An 11,341-nucleotide genomic window follows, 5' to 3' on the forward strand; every position below is an offset into this window, starting at 1 on the left:
ATAAAAATATATAAAAATATTATATTTTAATTTATAAATAATATATCATATATTATAAATATATATTTATATATAATACATATTTATTAATTTATAATATATATAATATACATAAATATATAAAATATATAAAAATATATATTCTGGTCGATTCGGTTAACTGCCAGTTTTTTATGATTTTTCAGTCAGTTTGATTTTTCAGGTTTTTTTGCTCACTCTAGTTTTGGGTAAAAAATGGAGGGTTGAGATGGGTCTAACCACAAAGAGTGAGTTTGTGTGTGTGGATTCATGAGATTGGTTGAAATGGAATCTTTATAGATGGAAGGGTAAATGAGGGTATTTTTTATTGAAATTTCACAATGTGGGTTTTTCGGACATTCTAAATTGATTGGTAGGGTCATATTGGCCCAATTGGGCCTGGATTGGGTAGATTTGGATAATCTAGAGCATCAAAACGGAATTTGTGTGATCGAGGGGAAAGTCGAGCAAAAATCCTATTATGTTTCAGAGAGATTGAGAGTGTTTGATCGGGAATCTGGGGTGCATTAAGGTTTAGACGACGAACTGAGCAAAAATCGGGTGCTAACACATTGGCGTGGAACACCAGTTGTTGCGAAACGCATTAATTCTTCCATCTCTTTCAGATGACCAAATAGTGATGTGAGATACTATTAGATGCAATAGTTCCCTAAATCCTAATCAGTAAAGCAATAGTTCATTTCTTAAACTTTGACATGTATGTCTAGGGAGTCCAGATTTGCCACAGGGTTAGTGCAAGCATGTACAATCCTCTAAAGAGAGATGCCATAACAATGACAGGGGATACAAAGCTTTGGAGGAAAAGTAGCATTAGCGGTGGTGGCAACAATGCTATCGAAGACCCTCACCTATAATCAAGGTTTAAAATTTTGATACGATACGCCCGATATGGGGTGTATTGTATTGTATCTTTTAAAAACCGATACATGATAAGCATGGAAATTAGACATTTCGTCTTTTTTCATCTGCATCAGGGGCGTACCGGTAGTGTATCGACGAAAAAGATACGACCAAAAACTAAAAAAAAAAATAAAGGGAGAAAGCAAGCTTCTTTTCCCCGAAATAAGCCTTCTTTCACCCCCAAATGATTCTAAAACTCCAAACTTCATTCCTAGAGTGCTAGATTTGCAAAATTTTGCAAGAAACAAGTGTGAATCGTTAATTTTTTTAAAAAGATTTTTTGAATTTTGAAAAAATATGGCAAAAATAGGGAAATTTTTTCAATATTTTATAATATCTTGTGATTTCTTTTTTTTTCTTGATTGTTTAAATTTATGTTGATCTACATTTCTTACATTCAAAATCACAATTTTTTTTTGTGCTATCATTAGATTTATGGAAATTTCATGAAGATATTTGGGGAAAATATAAATTAACAAAATATTTGAAAATGTAAATTTTTTCTTTGCCTTTAAAGACTAAATGTGTTTTTTTATCTATGGATTTATCTATCATATCCATAAAGCAATTGAAATTTCTTCTTTAATATATATTTTTTATTTTTTATATTTTAGAATTAAAAAATTAAGTAATAATTAATTATATTTTACCATTTGGTCATAACAATTGAATATATTATAATTCTATGGATGATCTATCATATCCATAGACCAATTGAAATTTCTTCTTTAATAAATATTTTTTTATTTTTTTAGAATTAAAAATCAATTAATTAATTAATTATATTTTATCATTTGATCACAATGATTGAATATATTATAATTCTATGGATGATCAATCATATCCACAATTGAAATTTCTTCTTTAATAATTATTTTTTGAATATATTATATATTGTTTATTTATTTTTTATAATTTTTGGAAATGAATAATAAATAATAATTATTTAAACAATAATAATTATTAATTATATTTTCACATAGAAGTTGTGCCAATGCATGTTTTATGGTTGGATAGGAGAGTTGGGTTTTTCTCATCTCATAAAACATTAAAACTTAAGAATTATAATTTATAAATTATAGTTAAGCTTAGGATTTTTAATGAAATTATAATTAGCTATAATATATTTCTTCGTAAAACCATTAAAATCTATGAATTTGATGTATATACATCTCATTGAGGCCTTATATTTAGTGTTGTTGATGTATTTTTATGATCTATTAAAATATTTATAGTGTTTTTAAGCGTATTTATGTGTATCTTAGTTTTTCTCTGGCATGCATGTGTATCCAAAGCGTATCCTGATACATATCTTAAAATTGCCTTTCTGGTATACTTGGCGTTTTCGATACTTTGAACCTTACCTATAACAAGGATTCTGCTGGAACAAAGATGAGTTCCTTCAGGCCAATCTATTTTTTCTTTAATAAATTCTTCTTTTCTATGTATTTTTTTTCTTCATGGTCCAAGATAGATCATGTTTAGAGAATGATGCATATATAGAAAAAGGGTTTTAATATTTCAATGATTACCAATAAATCTTTTTTTTTTTATGGATTTGAGTTCTTAGAAATTAAAAAATAAACTTGAGGTATAAATCCATTATTTTGCATAAGTGGAATGTGTAAGTAGGATCTAAGTGTTATTTTGCACAAATAAAAGTGTATGTGGGGCCCATAAGTGCTAAATGTACTTTTTGAATGTATCAATGGGTCCACCCATGACATTTCATAGGTGCATTTTCATTTAGATGTTCAGCACTTGTTTGTTGTGGTATGTATGCTTAACAAACAGTCTTTTTAGCTTTTAAGAAGATCTATTAAAAATTTGAAACCGAACAGTCTTTGGTCTTTAAAGATCTACCCATAAAAGCTCATCAGTCTTTTAAGGTCTTGAGCTTTTGAAAGATCTTACTAAAAAGACTTGTCAAACACCTCCTATATAAATTACATTCACACTTTCTCAAACATAAACAACTCCTTAGTCATCAAATCACAAGTTAAAAATTGAAACAAGCAACAATAATTTATGAAATATTAAATGAATATATACATGCATACATATTAGAAACCGACTTAATGGATTTATGATTTGTTCTGATTTCAAAAATATTAAAAACTAAACCAAACCAAAAAAAAATTATGGTTTGAGAAATTCTCAAGCCAAACCAAACTGTTTTAAGGCCATACCAGACCAAACCACCAATTACAATTTGGTTCAGTACGGTTCGGTGGTCTAGATCATATAATGAACACCCCTAGTCACACAAATTTGTATGGTTCAATCCAACCCAAAACGTAATGGAAATGAAATCCATTTAAAAGTAATTGCTCTTTACATCATTCACCAAGTGAAATCTAGGGATGTTGGCAGGCCGGGTTAAATGGTAAAAACAACTTGACTCGTTTTGTTGCGTTCGATATGTTCTTAACTAGGTTCTGGTTGGGTTTGGCCATATGGGTCGAAGGTCAGCTTGCACCACACCCAACATGTTTACATAGTAGAATTGAAAAAATAAAATAAATATATCCTATGGCAATAATGGTGGTACTGTTCATAAGTTGAGCATGGATGGAGTTTGGAATCCTTTTTAATTGGTCAGGTTGGTTCAAATTCGGCTTGAGCCAAACCTATACCCCACCCATTGAGTATTGACATCCCTACTCAATAGGTCTGCAAACAGATCGGATAATCGGATACAGGTGTATTTAAATCTGATTTGTTTACATTCAAATCCAAATTGGATCATATCTATGGGATACTTAGCGGGTTCGAATGAATTCGGATTATAATTGGATATTAGCAACGACTCGTGCGATGCACGGGATTTATTAAGCAAAAGTTAAATAATAAAAGGGTCATTTATCAAAATACCCCTTATAGTTCAATGGATTTACAAAAATCTACCCTATACTTAACATTTTACTAAAACCCCACTTATAATTTGTAATGATTCCATTAGATGATAGTGGAAAATGACAGTGTTAACCCTAATGTTCATTTAAATAAATTTAATCAAAATAAAATAGAAATAAAAATACCATTCTTGATTTATTGGCTATATTGGCTAATTTTGTTTTTTTTATAAAAAAGTGCTACGGGTATTTTTGGAATAAAAAATCATGAGCCTAATGGCAAAACAAACACTCCTTAATGGAAGGTTGATTAAGTAAATAAGTTGTAAAATATATGGGATATTTTAATAAAATGAAAACTATAAGGTAGGTTTACGTAAATATGTAAAATTATAAGACATATTCTAGTAAATGACCCTAATAGAATCACATAAGAGTATACAATTGTTTTATATTTTCAAATTTTTAAATAATTAATAATTATTCATATTTTATATACGACTTTTAATAAATTTTTTATAATACAAAAATAACAATAATTAATTTCATTTAGGTTTGTTCATCAAACTGATGAAACCGACCAACTCGATCAACTCGACCCGAGTTGGTCAGTTTTCTAGTATTATAGGTCGGGCCTTGATTAAAAAATTTCCCAATTTGACAAAGTTGGATCAATTTCACTTTGGCCATTTGTAAATCAACTAAAATCGAACTACCTAACCATGGATATATATTAATATTTTATATTTTAAAAATAATTTATAATATGAAAAAGTGAGAAATTTCCCATATTTCTTAGTTTAAAATGTTTTATTTCATAAATCTATTTTTTTTATTTTTTTAATGATTACATTATAATTTTTAAAATTAAATTACATTTTTAAGTTTAAATCTCTTGAACCGACTTACCTTTTTGTGAAAACCGACCCAAACCAAAACAACATCAGTGGGTTGGTTTTCACAAAAGGTTAGTTGGTTTCAACTAACCAAATTTTAATCTCCAATAATTATTCAAAGTTTTCTATTAAATAACAAAACAAAATAAATTTATACATAATCATTGAAAATACATATATCACAACAAACAATAAATAATTACTGAAATACAATAAATATTAATTTTAGTATATATAATTATATAAAAATACAAATTAAGAGTATATATATTAATTTTAGCATATTATAATTCTTATTAATAAATATTAATTTTTTTGACAGTTATTTCCTCAAATTATTACATGATATAAATGAAATTAGTTATTTACAACATTATGTAAAAATATTAAATTAATATTAATTTCAATATTATGTTATAATTATTTTTCTACGTTTTAGAATTTTATAAATTTACTACATAATTTCTATATTTTAACTATTTAAAGTTTAGTTATGTTAAATATCTTGTTATTTAAAATATTTACTTATTTAAATTCTTAATTAGTATGTAAAATATTTAAATTTTAAAAATATTAATTATTTATTGAATTTAATTATCCATAAAATCATAATTTATACTATTATTACAAAATTTCATTATTAGTTTTGTAATATATTAAACTATTATTAATTTCAATATTATGTTATAATTGTTTTCTACTTTGAAGAATTTTTTTAAATTTATTACATAATTCTGTTATTTTAACTATTTAAAATCTAGTTATGATAAATATTTAAATAATCTATAAAATATTTAAACATTTTGTTATTTGAATTTTATTTATTTAAAGCTATTACATATTATTAAATATTTGAAAAACATTTAAATTGATAATCCAAAAAAACATAATTTATATTTTTAGTACATAATTTTGTGATATATTTTGTAAAAATATAAATTTATTTATTGTGTTTTAATAAATATTTTAAAGATTATATAATTTTGTTGGAATATTTAAATAATTCTTAAATTTTTTTAATCCAAACTTTCTTTAGATAGTTATAGATAAATAGTAGGGGAGAGGATAAACAGGAATTAAAGATAATTTAGGAGAGAAACTCTCTAATAAATTAGAGATAATTTTGGAAATAAATAGGAATTAGAGATAATTTAGAAGATAAATAAGAATTAGAGACAATTTTGGAGATAATTGTTGAAAATTTATAGCAAAAATGCACAATTATTGAAAAATATATTGATAATGAAAAAAATACAACAAGTACTAAACATATATTAAATTAGTCAATAAATAATATAATTTCAAATTATAGTATAATCTCTAATAGATATTAATCAATAAGTTATATAAAAAATACAATAAGTACAATAAACAAAATTTAAAAATTTCAATAATAGTAGTTTAATCTCCAATAATTATTCAAAGTTTTTTTGATAAATAAAAAAACAAAAATAAATTTATACATAATTATTGCAAATACATTTATCACAAAAAAATAAATAATTACTGAAATACAATAAATATTAATATTAGAATATATAATTATATAATAAATATATATTAAGAGTTTAAAATTATTAATTTATATAAGTTAAATTAGTTACTTACAATATTATGTAAAAATATTAAATTATTATTAAAGTTATTTAATTATTAATTTTGTAAAATACTTAATTATTATTAATTTCAATATTATGTTAGAATTATTTTTCTACTTTTCATTTTTTTAATTTATTACATAACTTCTTTATTTTAACTAATTTAAAATATAGTTATGTTAAATATTTCGTTATTTAAAATGTTTAGTTACTTAACTACTTAAATAATATGTAAAATATTTAAAATTTTAAAATATTAATTATTTATTGAATTTAATAATCCATAAAATTATAATTTATACTATTATTACACAATTTTATTATTAATTTTGTAAGATATTGAATTATTACTAATTTCAATATTTTGCTATAATTATTTTTCTACTTTTAAGAAATTTTTTAAATTTATTACATAATTTCGTTATTTTAACTATTTAAAATCTAGTTATGTTAAATATTTATTTATTTAAATATTTAAATAATATGTAAAATATTTAAAATTTTTTGTTATTTACCGAATTTAATAATCCATTAAATTATAATTTATACTATTAATACATAATTTCATTGTTAATTTTGCAAGATATTAAATTATTACTAATTTCAATATTATGTTATAATTATTTTTCTACTTTTGTGAAATTTTTTAAATTTATTACATGTTTTCGTTATTTTAACTATTTAAAATCTAGTTATGTTAAATATTTATTTAAAAATTTAAATAATAAGTAAAATATTTAATTTTTTTATTTGGATTTTATTTACTTAAAGCTATTACATATTACTAAATATTTTGTTATATAGTTACTTATATATTTATAATATTTGTTATTTACGATATTTATTTATTGAAATATTCAAAAAGGATTTTATTTTTTAATGTTAAGTTTTTATTATTTGAATAACATTTAAATTGATAATCCGGAAAAATAGAATTTAAATTGTTAGTGCATAATTTCATGATATATTTTGTAAAAATATAAAATTATTTTTTTGTATTTTTAATAAGTATTTTAAAGTTATTGTATAATTTCATTAGAATATTTAAATAATTCTTAAATTTTTTACTCCAAAATTTCTTTAGATAGATATAGATAAAAAAGTTGGGGAGAGGATAGGAGTCTGGATCTCCTACCCACGAGAACTCTACCCATGTTTATTGCAGCCACACATGGAGAACATCTCATCCTCTACATAGTATTATGCAGGGGAGGATGTTCCCAATTCACGGGGTTAGTGTATTGTGGGTAGGCGTGGGCAGAGTTCTCGTGGGCAGTCAGAGGATAAATAGGAATTAGAGATAATTTAGGAGAGAAACTCTCTAATAATTTAGAGATATTTTTTGAGATAAATAGGACTTAGAGATAATTTTGGAGAAAGCGGGGGATAATGGGGGAGGTAGTTTAGGAGAAACTTTAGGAGAATAGATTATTTAGGTTATTGGAAGAGTACATCTCATTGGTTGTTGCAAAAATGACATGGAATAAAAAATTCAAAAAAAATAGAATTTTTTGACCGCTTTGTTTTAATATATATAGATATAGATTAAATATTATAAATAAATTAAACTAAAAATTATCAAAATACTATATATTATTAATAAGATGAGTTAAAAATGACCTTAATATTATATTTTATTAATAAAGTAAATTGAAAATTATTTGTATAAAAGTTAAACATATGACAATTTAGCCAAAATACAACACTAAAACCAACTTCAATGATAGATATAATATAATTTTTAAGTATATATTAACATATATATTTAAATCAAATTGAATCAGATTATATCATATCAGATAGGGGTAGATCCATATTTGATCTAATTATAAATGGATCAAATTGGGATTTGGGATCGACCTTAAGGCTGTGTTTGGTTTGAAGAAAAAATAGGGAAAGGAAGGGAAAGGTAGGGAAATCTTTACAAAACTTGTATAGGTTTCCCTACCTTTCCCTACTTTTTCCCTCAAACCAAACATGGCTTAGTAGTATCGAATTCGAAATCAGATAATCAGATACTTTGCAGCCCTACTACTGGGATTCATTTCAAGTTCTTAACAAGCTAGATCCAGCTTGGAAACCATTTATGATGGATAGATCCACTAATATTAACTGACCGTTTGGGAGGTCCATGGCTTTTGGCCAGGAGGTGGCTCCACCCATATAAGCAATGGTAGTTCATTTGAGCTTTGTGGATTTTTCACCAAACATGTCTTATAGACTGTTCCTATAAAGCGCACCTAAAAACTCAAACTATGAATGGAAATGGGGTTAGCGGTGGCAATTGGGCGGGTTGGGTTGCTTTGGGTTTGGTTTGGGTTGAGTTTCAATCTAATCCTTCTAATCTACCAACTCATGAATGACCCAATTATATAAAATTAAATGGATTTGGTTCGACTTAAACACGCCTAAACCCATTAGTCTTATATTTATGTACTTAAAACCAAAAGTTAATTTACTTAATAAACAAGTTGGTCATAGCTTGGTGGTAATAGTATTTGTTTTTTATACAAGCAAAGAAGGTTCAAATCACGTTACATGCATATTATTTTTACACAATGACCCATTGACTATGTTCAGGTTTCGGGTTTGACCAAACCACTTAGGTTCAAATTGGTTAGACCAACTTGAACAATCCAATTGGATTTGTCTTCAAGCTAATCACATCAAGAGTGGTTGAACTGTTTGGATTAGGATCAGTTCGGTTGGACCAGATTGGACCAATTCAAACTGTTCAGTCAATAGCGGATTGACTCGGACTGTCCCATATCGGGTCGTGCACAGGTCTAGGACCGAACTGACTAGTTAGAAGCAGGGCAGTGGGCATGCCTGTCCAAATTTGGGTCGGGCTGCACATATTCAAGTCGAGTTGGTTTGACCCAGAACCCAAAATAGGTGGATCATGCCGCTTCAAAATCGGACGGGATTTGGGCAAAAACGACTTGCCCAAGACTATTGTGGAACCGGGTTGATTCGACCCAAAGTGGATCCAAAAATGAGTGGTCTGTGTGGCTTCGGGTTGGACTAGATCTGGCCCAAACCGATTTTGATCGCACCTATTTATGGTTCGGGTTGGGTCGCATCATAACATGCCCAAGTAGGTGGGCCTGGTTGCTTCAAGCCAGACCAAATCGGATCTGGGTTGAACTGTTCCATTTTCGGGTCGAACCATATCGCTCCATACTAAATCAGGTTGGGTTCATACTAGGCTGTTTAACCCAAACTACTCAAACCGAGGTGATCGGGTTTGTTCATATTCTGACCAGGCTAAATTGATTCAAACTGGTCCGGGATCAAGTCAGGTTGATTTGGATTTATGTCGATTTGGGTGAAGTGTGTTGATTCGAAGAAAACTAATTTTAGTTATTAATTAACGCATTAATTAATGGTTATCCACAACCCTACCCAACCCAACACAACCCATTTAAATTGATCCAGTGGGTGATCAACCCATTTCTAACCCACCAAGTAAATGGGTGGATTGGGTGGGTTAAATACTAGGTGGGTTGGGTGGGCTCAACAAGTTGGGTGAAAAATTGCCACCCCTAAATGGGGCAGGGCAGGGCTTGGTTTGGCCTGCCCCATCCCCGATCCGGAACTCAAATGCCACACCCCATCTTGTATACTTACATATTTATTTTTAATATTTTTAAATCTACCTAAAACTATTTTATATTATATAATATATAATATTATAATATAATATAGCATATATTACCAATTATATATATATATATAATATAGTCGGGCGGGTCTGGGGCAGGTTGGACAAATACCACCCCCGCCCCATCCCTAATCCCTAGAGCTTCGGGTTTCCTTAGCCCACCCCAAACCCCAACCGGGGTGGGGTGAGGTAGGTCCCTACAGGCACTGGTCAAATTGTCATTTCTAACTCAAACTACTGCCCACTGCATGAAAGCCCTCTCAAACGGGAACCAAATTTGCTGGCCTTCAGCCCATGGTGACAGATAAATACATATATACATAGCCCATAATGACAGATAATATGAAGAACACCAACTATTCCGACTAACTGATGGTGGCTCGATGAGTTTAGTTATAGCGAAAACATATTCCGTAATGGCAAAAACACAAGAAACAACGAAGGAGAAACCAATCAATGTCAAAATTGGAATATACATTGGGGTGTCAATTGGACTAGATTTTAGCCAAAGATGGACCAGGTCCAATCCAATTTGATAAATTTTTTGAACCAGTTCAATTCAATGTCTAAACCCTGCAATCTGTTTTAGTTTTAATTCAATTTGATAATTATTTGGGACCATTTTGGACCAGTTCAATTCAATGTCTGAACCGTCCAATCTGTTCAAATTAGTTTTAATTTAGATCAGTTCCAACCCAAATCTAATCCATATCAATCGACCGGAATTGGTTTAACCCAATCCAATCCAATATAAATCCATTATGGATGAACTAGGTCCACTCCAATCCAGTAAATATTTTAAACTAGGATTGGTCCAATTCAATGTCTTATTAGTTCATCCAATCCATCAAAATGATTTTGATTTAGATGGTATCCAACCAAGGTTCAAAGTATCGATACGTATCGTTTCAAGACCCCTCCATTACACCCCTACAGTAGATGTATCAGAGGTCTGATCGGTTCAGGGGGTAGAGGAGTCCTAAACCGGCCCCCCTGAACCAGTTGCAAAAAAAAATAAAAAAAAAAACCAAAATATGTATCGATACACCCCTACCGGCATATCAGGCATATCGATATTTTGAACTTTGGATCCAACCCAAAATCGGTCCATTGACACCCCTACCTACCAATCCTGCTAACGCATTTCCAGAATTTTCAATTTAGAAAAGTTCCAAAGGGAAGTCAAAAGAACACAAGTGTACAGGCTTGATATTGATCTTAAACTTCCTGGATGAACTTAAATTTATTAATTTCCTCGGTAAAAGATGAGCTCTCTCCCTATGTGAACTGCAATCCCCAGTTTGTACAAATAAAGTCGAAGGGAATATTATATACGAGCAATCCAGTTTGAGCATCTGCTGACAAAGTTTAAGAAAGTACTATGTAGAA

The sequence above is a fragment of the Nelumbo lutea genome, chromosome 6 (genome assembly GCF_056320005.1).
Source record: "Nelumbo lutea isolate HS-2025 chromosome 6, American lotus-T2T, whole genome shotgun sequence".
Classification (NCBI taxonomy): Eukaryota; Viridiplantae; Streptophyta; class Magnoliopsida; order Proteales; family Nelumbonaceae; genus Nelumbo; species Nelumbo lutea.